General features: G+C 49.1%; 1 long non-coding RNA gene across 1 annotated transcript; it reads left to right on the top strand.

The window, feature by feature from the left end:
- The first annotated feature begins 3,525 nt into the window (after positions 1-3,525).
- Positions 3,526-9,295, top strand: LOC135806962 (uncharacterized). The gene is made up of 3 exons (XR_010551378.1): positions 3,526-3,650; positions 5,284-5,478; positions 8,958-9,295. It is a non-coding gene; the product is annotated as an uncharacterized LOC135806962 (long non-coding RNA).
- The last annotated feature ends 2,967 nt before the right edge of the window (positions 9,296-12,262 follow it).

Below are 12,262 nucleotides of genomic sequence, written 5' to 3' on the forward strand. Positions count from 1 at the left end.
ATCAAAATCTGCTGCAGAGTCATCGAAGATACCAGCCACACGTGATGCTGGCTTCCGTTGCTCGTCGGACTGGTAAGTTAGCTCGCAATATGTTTGCTTTCAAAATGTTTGAAATTCTTACAGGGCACTGGTAGCCTGTCACAACCGTTTACGTACATGTACATCAAATATCTGGCCACAATATGTCATAATAGGCAAACCACTTAGGACCCAGCAATTCGAGTTTGGAGTCTGATCCTCTGTCTGCCTGATTCTCTCTCTCTCTCTCTCACTCTCTCTCTCTCTCTCTCTCTCTCTCACTCTCTCTCTTTCTCTCTCTCTCTCTCTCTCTCTCTCTCTCTCTCTCTCTCTCTCTCTCTCTCTCTCTCTCTCTCTCTCTCTCTCTCTCTCTCGCTGTCTCTCTCTCTCTCTCGCTGTCTCTCTCTCTCTCTCTCTCTCTCTCTCTCTCTCTCTCTCTCTCTCTCTCTCTCCCTGTCTCTCCCTTTCTGTCTCTCTTTGTCTGTCTGTCTCTCTTTCCCCTCTCTCTCTCTTTCTCTCTCACTCTCTCTCACTCTCTCTCTCTCTATCCCTCTCTCTCTATCTCTCTCTCCTACGACGTCACTGAGGTCTGCTGCGGCGTCATCAAGGTCTCCTACAGCATCATCTCGATCTGCTGCATCATCATCGAGGTCTGCTACAGCGTCATGGAGGTCTGCTACAGCGTCATGGAGGTCTGCTACAGCGTCATGGAGGTCGGCTACAACGTCATGGAGGTCTGCTACAACGTCATGGAGGTCGGCTACAGCGTCATGGAGGTCTGCTACAGCGTCATCGAGGTCGGCTACAGCGTCATGGAGGTCTGCTACAGCGTCATGGAGGTCGGCTACAGCGTCATCGAGGTCTGCTACAGCGTCATGGAGGTCTGCTACAGCGTCATGGAGGTCTGCTACAGCGTCATGGAGGTCGGCTACAGCGTCATGGAGGTCTGCTACAGCGTCATGGAGGTCGGCTACAGCGTCATGGAGGTCGGCTACAACGTCATGGAGGTCTGCTACAGCGTCATCGAGGTCGGCTACAGCGTCATGGAGGTCTGCTACAGCGTCTACGAGGTCGGCTACAGCGTCATGGAGGTCTGCTACAGCGTCATGGAGGTCTGCTACAGCGTCATCGAGGTCTGCTACAGCGTCATGGAGGTCTGCTACAGCGTCATGGAGGTCTGCTACAGCGTCATGGAGGTCTGCTACAGCGTCATGGAGGTCTGCTACAGCGTCATGGAGGTCGGCTACAGCGTCATGGAGGTCTGCTACAGCGTCATGGAGGTCGGCTACAGCGTCATGGAGGTCTGCTACAGCGTCATGGAGGTCTGCTACAGCGTCATGGAGGTCTGCTACAGCGTCATGGAGGTCTGCTACAGCGTCATGGAGGTCGGCTACAGCGTCAAGGAGGTCTGCTACAGCGTCATGGAGGTCTGCTACAGCGTCTACGAGGTCGGCTACAGCGTCATGGAGGTCTGCTACAGCGTCATGGAGGTCTGCTACAGCGTCATGGAGGTCTGCTACAGCGTCATCAAGGTCGGCTACAGCGTCATGGAGGTCTGCTACAGCGTCATCGAGATCGGCTACAGCGTCATGGAGGTCTGCTACAGCGTCATGGAGGTCTGCTACAGCGTCATGGAGGTCTGCTACAGCGTCATGGAGGTCTGCTACAGCGTCATGGAGGTCTGCTACAGCGTCATGGAGGTCTGCTACAGCGTCATGGAGGTCTGCTACAGCGTCATGGAGGTCGGCTACAGCGTCATGGAGGTCTGCTACAGCGTCATGGAGGTCTGCTACAGCGTCTACGAGGTCGGCTACAGCGTCATGGAGGTCTGCTACAGCGTCATGGAGGTCTGCTACAGCGTCATGGAGGTCTGCTACAGCGTCATCAAGGTCGGCTACAGCGTCATGGAGGTCTGCTACAGCGTCATGGAGGTCGGCTACAGCGTCATGGAGGTCGGCTACAACGTCATGGAGGTCGGCTACAGCGTCATCGAGGTCGGCTACAGCGTCATGGCGGTCTGCTACAGCGTCATGGCGGTCTGCTACAGCGTCATGGAGGTCTGCTACAGCGTCATGGAGGTCTGCTACAGCGTCATGGAGGTCTGCTACAGCGTCATGGAGGTCTGCTACAGCGTCATGGAGGTCGGCTACAGCGTCATGGAGGTCGGCTACAGCGTCATGGAGGTCTGCTACAGCGTCATGGAGGTCTGCTACAGCGTCATCGAGGTCTGCTACAGCGTCATCGAGGTCTGCTACAGCGTCATGGAGGTCTGCTACAGCGTCATGGAGGTCGGCTACAGCGTCATGGAGGTCGGCTACAGCATCATCGAGTTCCGCTGCAGCGTCATGGAGGTCTGCTACAGCTTCATGGAGGTCTGCCACAGTGTCATCAAAATCTGCTGCAGAGTCATCGAAGATACCAGCCACACGTGATGCTGGCTTCCGTTGCTCGTCGGACTGGTAAGTTAGCTCGCAATATGTTTGCTTTCAAAATGTTTGAAATTCTTACAGGGCACTGGTAGCCTGTCACAACCGTTTACGTACATGTACATCAAATATCTGGCCACAATATGTCATAATAGGCAAACCACTTAGGACCCAGCAATTCGAGTTTGGAGTCTGATCCTCTGTCTGCCTGATTCTCTCTCTCTCTCTCTCACTCTCTCTCTCTCTCTCTCTCTCACTCTCTCTCTCTCTCTCTCTCTCTCTCTCTCTCTCTCTCTCTCTCTCGCTGTCTCTCTCTCTCTCTCTCGCTGTCTCTCTCTCTCTCTCTCTCTCTCTCTCTCTCTCTCTCTCTCTCTCCCTGTCTCTCCCTTTCTGTCTCTCTTTGTCTGTCTGTCTCTCTTTCCCCTCTCTCTCTCTTTCTCTCTCACTCTCTCTCACTCTCTCTCTCTCTATCCCTCTCTCTCTGTCTCTCTCTCCTACGACGTCACTGAGGTCTGCTGCGGCGTCATCAAGGTCTCCTACAGCATCATCTTGATCTGCTGCATCATCATCGAGGTCTGCTACAGCGTCATGGAGGTCTGCTACAGCGTCATGGAGGTCGGCTACAACGTCATGGAGGTCTGCTACAACGTCATGGAGGTCGGCTACAGCGTCATGGAGGTCTGCTACAGCGTCATCGAGGTCGGCTACAGCGTCATGGAGGTCTGCTACAGCGTCATGGAGGTTGGCTACAGCGTCATCGAGGTCGGCTACAGCGTCATGGCGGTCTGCTACAGCGTCATGGAGGTCTGCTACAGCGTCATGGAGGTCTGCTACAGCGTCATGGAGGTCTGCTACAGCGTCATGGAGGTCGGCTACAGCGTCATGGAGGTCGGCTACAGCGTCATGGAGGTCGGCTACAGCGTCATGGAGGTCTGCTACAGCGTCATGGAGGTCTGCTACAGCGTCATCGAGGTCTGCTACAGCGTCATCGAGGTCTGCTACAGCGTCATGGAGGTCGGCTACAGCGTCATGGAGGTCGGCTACAGCGTCATGGAGGTCGGCTACAGCATCATCGAGGTCCGCTGCAGCGTCATGGAGGTCTGCTACAGCTTCATGGAGGTCTGCCACAGTGTCATCAAAATCTGCTGCAGAGTCATCGAAGATACCAGCCACACGTGATGCTGGCTTCCGTTGCTCGTCGGACTGGTAAGTTAGCTCGCAATATGTTTGCTTTCAAAATGTTTGAAATTCTTACAGGGCACTGGTAGCCTGTCACAACCGTTTACGTACATGTACATCAAATATCTGGCCACAATATGTCATAATAGGCAAACCACTTAGGACCCAGCAATTCGAGTTTGGAGTCTGATCCTCTGTCTGCCTGATTCTCTCTCTCTCTCTCTCTCTCTCTCTCTCTCTCTCTCTCTCTCTCTCTCTCTCTCTATCTCTCTCTCTCTCTCTCTCACTCTCTCTCTCTCTCTCTCTCTCCCTCTCTCTCTCTCTCTCGCTGTCTCTCTCTCTCTCGCTGTCTCTCTCTCTCTCTCTCTCTCTCTCTCTCTCTCTCTCTCTTACTCTCTCCCTCTTTCTCCCTCTCACTTCGGTGATGTGGCTGGACCTCTCGTGGAAATCCCTTTTGTATGGTGGTACTGGTAACGATTTGAAATTTCTTCTTCCGTCAACCCTGGACGTACTACCTTCTCCGACGAACCTTCACCGTTGGGGAAACACGGTGGTGGATCGGTACTGTAGTTTGTGCCGTGCATGGGCCTGTACTACACACCACCTGCTTGGCACTTGCCGCGTAGCACTGGACCAGGGACGTTACACCTGGAGGCACGACAACGTACTCTGGGTCATCGTCAGGAACATGCGTGAGGAGATTCGAATCTGCACTGTCATCATGGCATGGACTTACCCTCCACCAGCCTCTAGATGCTGACGCAGTCCGCGCAATGGCAGCAGACCGACAGGCATGGCGTGGAGCCCGCCCGACCTAACATGACTGATTCTCGTGATCCACGTGATTCCGCCAGACATGTTGTATGCATATTCTATTTTATTTTATACTTTGGATGAAGTTTTCCATTAGTCCTATTGGTATTGTTGCTAACAGCTTTTGTTGACGTCACTTTTGTCATTTCATTGTATCGTATTACTCTTCAGACATCAATCCTGAATGGCATAAGCGAAAGTGGCACCCCCGCCACCTACGCGGACATGCTTTTAATACTAATAATAACTGCTGCAAACACCGTACAAACCAAAATTCTAATGAGCTTGACTTCATCTTTTTTTGCAATGCGAAGCCAGTTCGCGTTCAGCCAGACGAAAGTTGGGTACGACTGATCTCTTGTCAGCGGCCTCAGACTGGAAACTTCTTGTCGACTCAGTGCAACGATTTCTTTCCCTAGCTGTGTTGCACTTACCACCCTAAGACCAAATATCGTTCTGTACTCTACGAGTCGTAGGATTGTATTCTGGATGGAGTTGACAGTTTGTGCTGAGGACAGATTCAGCAAATGGGTGGCAGGTTGTTTGGTTTTTTTGGTTGAGGTAGGTGTGCGTGCTTTCAATGAAATTCAATGTCCACAACAGTAGTTTTCAGCAACAAAAAAAACAGAAAAGAAAATGTGTATGAGCAGAGCTGTTAAGCCAAGACATCACTGATGGCATCAAGAAAAAATAAACAAAGACAAGAAGACGCAGCCGAAAAGGTGTGAAACACTTCTTGTCTACTCGCATTTTTTGAAATGCACTCTCTCCAGGACGGCGATTGGGAGGCCACAAGAACATGCTGAATTCACGCTGTGTATGTCTTCATTTTCAACTTCCTCCGCAGACGTGCATCAAACTGGACAGTGGACAAGTGCAACACACTATCGCTATTGCAACCACCGACTGTGATGCAGTGGGCATCGGCATCCAGCTGGGGATCGGACACAGAGCAGAGTTGCGGACATGCAAGCCCAGCGCACACGTGCTGCGTGGAGGAGACAAACTTCACTTTGGTTGCCCTTCATGGAGCGTTGGAAGAGTAAGTCGTAAAATGGCTTTGACATGATCTTCTAGTCTTGTAGACGACATTCAGCTAGTACATAACCTGCCAAGTGTAGTTGTGATACTTCCAATGCTGTCAATAGTTAGTGTGTTTACTGCAGTTGCCCTCGGTGAAATCCGACATGAAATGTATATTTGGCGCCCCGTACCGATGAGGCCCTCGACCATGTTGACACCATGTTAAGCGCGATGCACAATATCACTTCTGCGACGTGATGAGCGACGAGCGATGTGATCGAAAGTCATTTTCTGCAAAAATTTGCATTGAAGGCTGTCGCAGCTCCGTCGAAGGTTGCATCGCGGGGAAATTGAGCCAAGTTCAACTTCTGCGACGAGCGATGCGCATCACTTTCTACACGGCAGGCGCACATAACACAAGTTTTGCGACGAGCGTACGGTTTTGGACTGTGCGTGCCCCCCTGGATTTCTCTACGATGTGCCGTGCATTGTGCATCGAAGATTCTTTGCACGATATGAAAAGACTTTCGCTCGACGCTCATCGCCTCGGAGAAGTGATATTGTGCATCGTGCTTTAGTTGTACAATTACTGGTGTGCATGTGCATAGTATAAACTCTTCTATGGTCATGTCTGCACTGCTCAGGCTAGCTATGTACTGTACTCTAGCTACGTACGGTACTCTAGCTACGTACGGTACTCTAGCTATGTACTGTACTCTAGCTATGTACTGTACTCTAGCTACGTACGTGCGCATCTACTCATACTCATACGCATGTATACGCATATATGGCACCGAAGTGTAAAACGTACACGATTCGAGTCGTGCAACATGTGCACCCAAAGCTTCTGCACAGGGTGGGTACAGTTGGCTACATACACCCAACGTTCTGGTGACGTACGTGGAACCGGCTTGGGGATGCCAGCTTTGCACTTCCGGTAGGATTTCTCCAAGTCCAGCTGTACGTTCCTCAATATACTGCAATTCTGTGTGAGGCTTATCTGGTAAAACACGCAGGAAGTCGCAAAAGTTGCACTTTTTGCCAGCTAGCTGGCCTCTGCGTACACCGCAGACACACCCACACACAACAGAAAGATACAGATCACAGTAGTAGCGTAGTAGTGTGGTCTTTGTTCACTCACGATAAGAGATGGAAGAGCGTAGTGTATAGATGAGCATGCCACCTCACGCATATACATGTACACGTATGTACCAGACCAACATGATGCAAGAAGTGAACCACTGTGGCGAATGGGGCCGCCGGGTAATTAACCAGCCCGAAGCTGGCGGAAAAAACCTCAGGACCCCGGCGGAGGCACAACCCTGAGGAAAATCCAGTTAGAATAATCCCATAAGATAAATGAACAAAACGTAGCCTGCAGGACCTATCCCGAAGTGAGAATAAACGGGAGGGCGGGTGGGAAACTACAACGAAAAGAGAAAGACCACGATGAAGAGAAAAGTTTGAGAACACCGACAAAAAACCAGCTGACGCAATCCTGGTGCCGTAACTATGGTGAAAATGCTGGCAAAAAATACATTTTTCGTTTCATTCGCTACGCTCAGCCAACGAAAAATAACACTTGGTTAACTACTGTGGCAGTGGCCCTGCGACTGCATGTGACTATACGCAATGAGCATTTCCTTGTCGCAAGTATCGTATGTCATATGTCGCATCACAGAATAGTGATAATTATTGTCAATGGTGCTTCAAACGAGGTTCTGTAGAATAACCTGGCCATTTCATTCTGTGTGAGCCTGGCGAATGCCATACTAGTAATATGCTGTGGAAGTGCTCACGTCGCCTTGCTTGAACACCCCTGCTTACAAGAACACGAAAAAAAGTGAAATAGGTCCAGTTTGGATTTGTCGTAACTCAAAGTTTCATGCCACTGCAATCATCAGACAACTGATACTAAAAACCTAAGACTAGTCATTATGAATCAGATCATGCGTGATACTTAGCGCTTAGATTGTCATTGCTCTACTCGATTCAACGAATGAAGGCCAATATCACACAGATGTTATGGATGATGTGAGGGATAAAAAAATATATATATATAAAAAATTTCACGGTTCGCGTGAGACTCGGCTGGAAGCCGGGTTTTCCGCATCCGTAGGAACGCCACCACCCTTCAAGGATCAAGGCGCAGATGCAGCCCCTAAAGCGGTGGGAGGTGAGTAGATCAGCTCACCAGCAAGTGGTCAAAGACCGAAAATCCCATTCACTGTATCCATGTTTTCCTCGTGCCAGGCCACGAGTTCCCAATTAACTGAAGCGGAAGGATTTTTTCCAGCCGTGCTGCGACCCACAGTTAATGTGAGGGATAAGTAATGGAATAATGTTGGCACTGACGTATGTCAAGTTGTGATGGATAAATATATTATTAGCACTGATGCATGCCAAAACCAGTCATGACTGTGTCGGGTACTGTCCTTGTGCGGCAGCTGCGACTGGCTGCTACTTGTTCTACTATGTCACGCTAGGTGTGAAGTTTTTTTATCTACTTCCTCCACGTCATTAAAATTGTCGCTTCCCAGAGCGATTTTTCGAATCTATTTTGTCCACTCGAAGGGCAAAGAAATCACCTAGAAATTGAGGCAGAATATTGTCGACGGACGGGCTTTAGTTTGCGGCCTGCGCATAGCACATGCTAGCCAGTTCAGCCCGTGATACTGGTGGGTGGAACTGTACATAACCAGTCCAGTATGGTACTCTCCGAAGAGATGGTCTTCTGTATTTCATTGTATAATATACCGTAGACGGTACTGCAGATGAGTAACTCAATCTAAACTCCCACATCACACATGCTGTGATGCAGAGCTGGGAGTCCCTGACACAGCAGCAGCAGGGATGGTGATGGTGATGGTGATGGTGATGGGGATGGTGATGGGGATGGGGATGGTGATGGGGATGGGGATGGGGATGGTGATGGTGATCTATTGACTGGACTTTATGGTAGAACAGGGTTGCCGCCGGGGTTGCCAGGCTACAAGAACATGTCAAATTCTCATTTTGTACTTTAGCGTCAATCATATCCCAACCCTTCTGGGCAGACGTTCAGAAGGAGCTCAGATGGGGAAAATGTGCGTATAATGAGAGAGTGACATCGGGCTCATACAAGGACTATGTACATGCATGCCATACAGTTTCATCATCGAAAATGCATACCACCATGCATTGACGACGGGCATTCAGCAGCACACACTTACCTGGTATATCTACAGACTACACGACTGCACTGGTGAACTCAAGTACTGCATTGTGCATCTTTTATTGCTTTTATTTTTCGAAACTTTGGAGGAACTGCCGTTCCGGGTAATGGGCCTTCCGGCTGCCATTCCGATACTTGATCTTGCGGATAGATGATGTGGCGCCGTGGTTGGCTACCACCCGACTTCTCATATATATTGGCAGTCTTCTGACGAGCCAGGAGATGTTGAATTAATAATAATCTATGTTCCACTGTATTCGTGTGATATTTTTCTTTGCCTTCAGACGTGCATCGGACTGAACTGTTGGCCACTGTAATGCACGCTATTGCTGCTGCAAACATCTACAGTGATGCAGTGGACATCAACGATCAACCTTTAATTTTGCATGTGTCTGAAAAAATATTTTTCCTAGTGTGCTGCTTGTTGCCGCTTGTTGCCGCTTGTTGCCGCTATCTTGGTTGTTGTGTGTGGATCACGGTCGTCGTTATGTCATAGCAGTGGGCTTGTGCGCATGTGTGTGTATGTGTGTGTGTGCTGAGGAGATGCTCCCCGCATGAAACTGACAGTTGCCAGCATGACTGCTTGTACACCATGACCTTACAAGCACAACATGTATGCTTCCCCTATGCTTCCCCTATCGTCAACCACTCAGCAGTTTACAGCTTATTAAATTCTAATGCCGGGAGAGCTGCGTGATTGGATGTGACATCGTAGCTTGTAAGGTGCAGTGTACCGGGCTTCTGCGGCATTGTACTGTGCAGGGCCTCGGGGGCCTTCCTGCCGCTTGGAATGTACACCCTATGCTACTGTTGTCCCTGCCCTTTTGGCACGTTGGTTCGGACCGCGCGCGGTCTGCGCCGGTTTCATGATTATCGTACATGTTCTTGTTGTGCGCATGCTTGCATACTTATGGTACGCATTCTGGTTGTTTTGGGTGCCTTCTTCTTGAGACTCTCTTTGGAGCAACAACGGTAATCTGTTCTCTGAGTGTGGCGTCCGTGTGATATGAGATATCGAGAGTAATCGGAAGGGCTATCGTGCGAGGGAATAAACCCCCCCGACGACACTACTGTCATATTCGTGTAGTTGTGCGGTACAATTCTATTGTTAGCAGTCAGGTGTGTGTGTGTGCGTGTGAGTGTGAGCGATGGCAGAAAGGAGATATTTGGATATCTGGCTCGAGTGCTGTTTGAAATAGGGTTATGATTGGGTACTAGGGTATGCGTCCCTGCTTCAGGTAGAGTGTTGCTCAAAACCATGCCAGCTAGAGACACTGTGACACCGAAAACAGTCCTTCCTACTTCCTCATACTGAACTCTTACTGAATTTTAGAATTCTCTAAGCCGGCAGAGAGAATTCTGAAATGACTGGTCAACCGCCCTCAGCCAATCAGAGTTCAGCAAGTGTTTTCTTCTTGGCCTGCTTATGTCTGAACTCTTATTGTTTCTGCATGAGGGAAGAGAAACAAGCCTGGAGAAGAAAATCTAAAATTCACACCTGAAATGACTGGCCAACCGCCCTCGGCCAATCAGAGAGCAGCAAGTGTTTGCTTCTTGGCCTGTGAAGAAACAACAAGACTGATGGCTGAACTCTTGTTGTTTCTTCATGAGGAAGGAGAAACAAGCCTGGAGAAGAAAATCTAATTCTGGCCATCCCAAACCCCGACCACCATCCCCTGGAATGATTACTTTTATAGCCTATCCTGGCTCTTCATTTCACACCTGAAATGACTGGCCGCCCTCGGCCAATCAGAGAGCAGCAAGTGTTTGCTTCTTGGCCTGTGAAGAAACAACAAGACTGATGGCTGAACTCTTGTTGTTTCTTCATGAGGAAGGAGAAAGAAACAACAAGAGTGAAGCCATCAGCAAGCCTGGAGAAGAAAATCTAAAATTGACACCGAAAACAGTCCTTCCTACTTCTTCATACTGAACTCTGATTGACTGAATTTTAGAATTCTCTAAGCCGGCAGAGAGAATTCTGAAATGACTGGTCAACCGCCCTCAGCCAATCAGAGTTCAGCAAGTGTTTTCTTCTTGGCCTGCTTATGTCTGAACTCTTATTGTTTCTGCATGAGGGAGGAATGTCTGAACTCTTTTTGTTTCTGCATGAGGGAGGAGAAACAAGCCTGGAGAAGAAAATCTAAAATTCACACCTGAAATGACTGGCCAACCGCCCTCGGCCAATCAGAGAGCAGCAAGTGTTTGCTTCTTGGCCTGTGAAGAAACAACAAGACTGATGGCTGAACTCTTGTTGTTTCTTCATGAGGAAGGAGAAAAAAGCCTGGAGAAGAAAATCTAATTCTGGCCATCCCAAACCCCGACCACCATCCCCTCCTGGAATGATTACTTTTATAGCCTATCCTGGCTCTTCATTTCACACCTGAAATGACTGGCCGCCCTCGGCCAATCAGAGAGCAGCAAGTGTTTGCTTCTTGGCCTGTGAAGAAACAACAAGACTGATGGCTGAACTCTTGTTACTTTTATAGCCTATCCTGGCTCTTCATTTCACACCTGAAATGACTGGCCGCCCTCGGCCAATCAGAGAGCAGCAAGTGTTTGCTTCTTGGCCTGTGAAGAAACAACAAGACTGATGGCTGAACTCTTGTTGTTTCTTCATGAGGAAGGAGAAAGAAACAACAAGAGTGAAGCCATCAGCAAGCCTGGAGAAGAAAATCTAAAATTGACACCGAAAACAGTCCTTCCTACTTCTTCATACTGAACTCTGATTGACTGAATTTTAGAATTCTCTAAGCCGGCAGAGAGAATTCTGAAATGACTGGTCAACCGCCCTCAGCCAATCAGAGTTCAGCAAGTGTTTTCTTCTTGGCCTGCTTATGTCTGAACTCTTATTGTTTCTGCATGAGGGAGGAATGTCTGAACTCTTTTTGTTTCTGCATGAGGGAGGAGAAACAAGCCTGGAGAAGAAAATCTAAAATTCACACCTGAAATGACTGGCCAACCGCCCTCGGCCAATCAGAGAGCAGCAAGTGTTTGCTTCTTGGCCTGTGAAGAAACAACAAGACTGATGGCTGAACTCTTGTTGTTTCTTCATGAGGAAGGAGAAAAAAGCCTGGAGAAGAAAATCTAATTCTGGCCATCCCAAACCCCGACCACCATCCCCTCCTGGAATGATTACTTTTATAGCCTATCCTGGCTCTTCATTTCACACCTGAAATGACTGGCCGCCCTCGGCCAATCAGAGAGCAGCAAGTGTTTGCTTCTTGGCCTGTGAAGAAACAACAAGACTGATGGCTGAACTCTTGTTGTTTCTTCATGAGGAAGGAGAAAGAAACAACAAGAGTGAAGCCATCAGCAAGCCTGGAGAAGAAAATCTAAAATTCTGGCTATCCCAAACCCCGACCACCATCCCCTCCTGGAATGATTACTTTTATAGCCTATCCTGGCTCTTCATTTCACACCTGAAATGACTGGCCAACCGCCCTCGGCCAATCAGAGAGCAGCAAGTGGTTGCTTCTTGGCCTGTGAAGAAACAACAAGACTGATGGCTGAACTCTTGTTGTTTCTTCATGAGGAAGGAGAAACAAGCCTGGAGAAGAAAATCTAAAATTCATGAAGAAGGAGAAACAAG

This window comes from Sycon ciliatum, chromosome 1 (genome assembly GCF_964019385.1).
Source record: "Sycon ciliatum chromosome 1, ocSycCili1.1, whole genome shotgun sequence".
Lineage (NCBI taxonomy): Eukaryota > Metazoa > Porifera > Calcarea > Leucosolenida > Sycettidae > Sycon > Sycon ciliatum.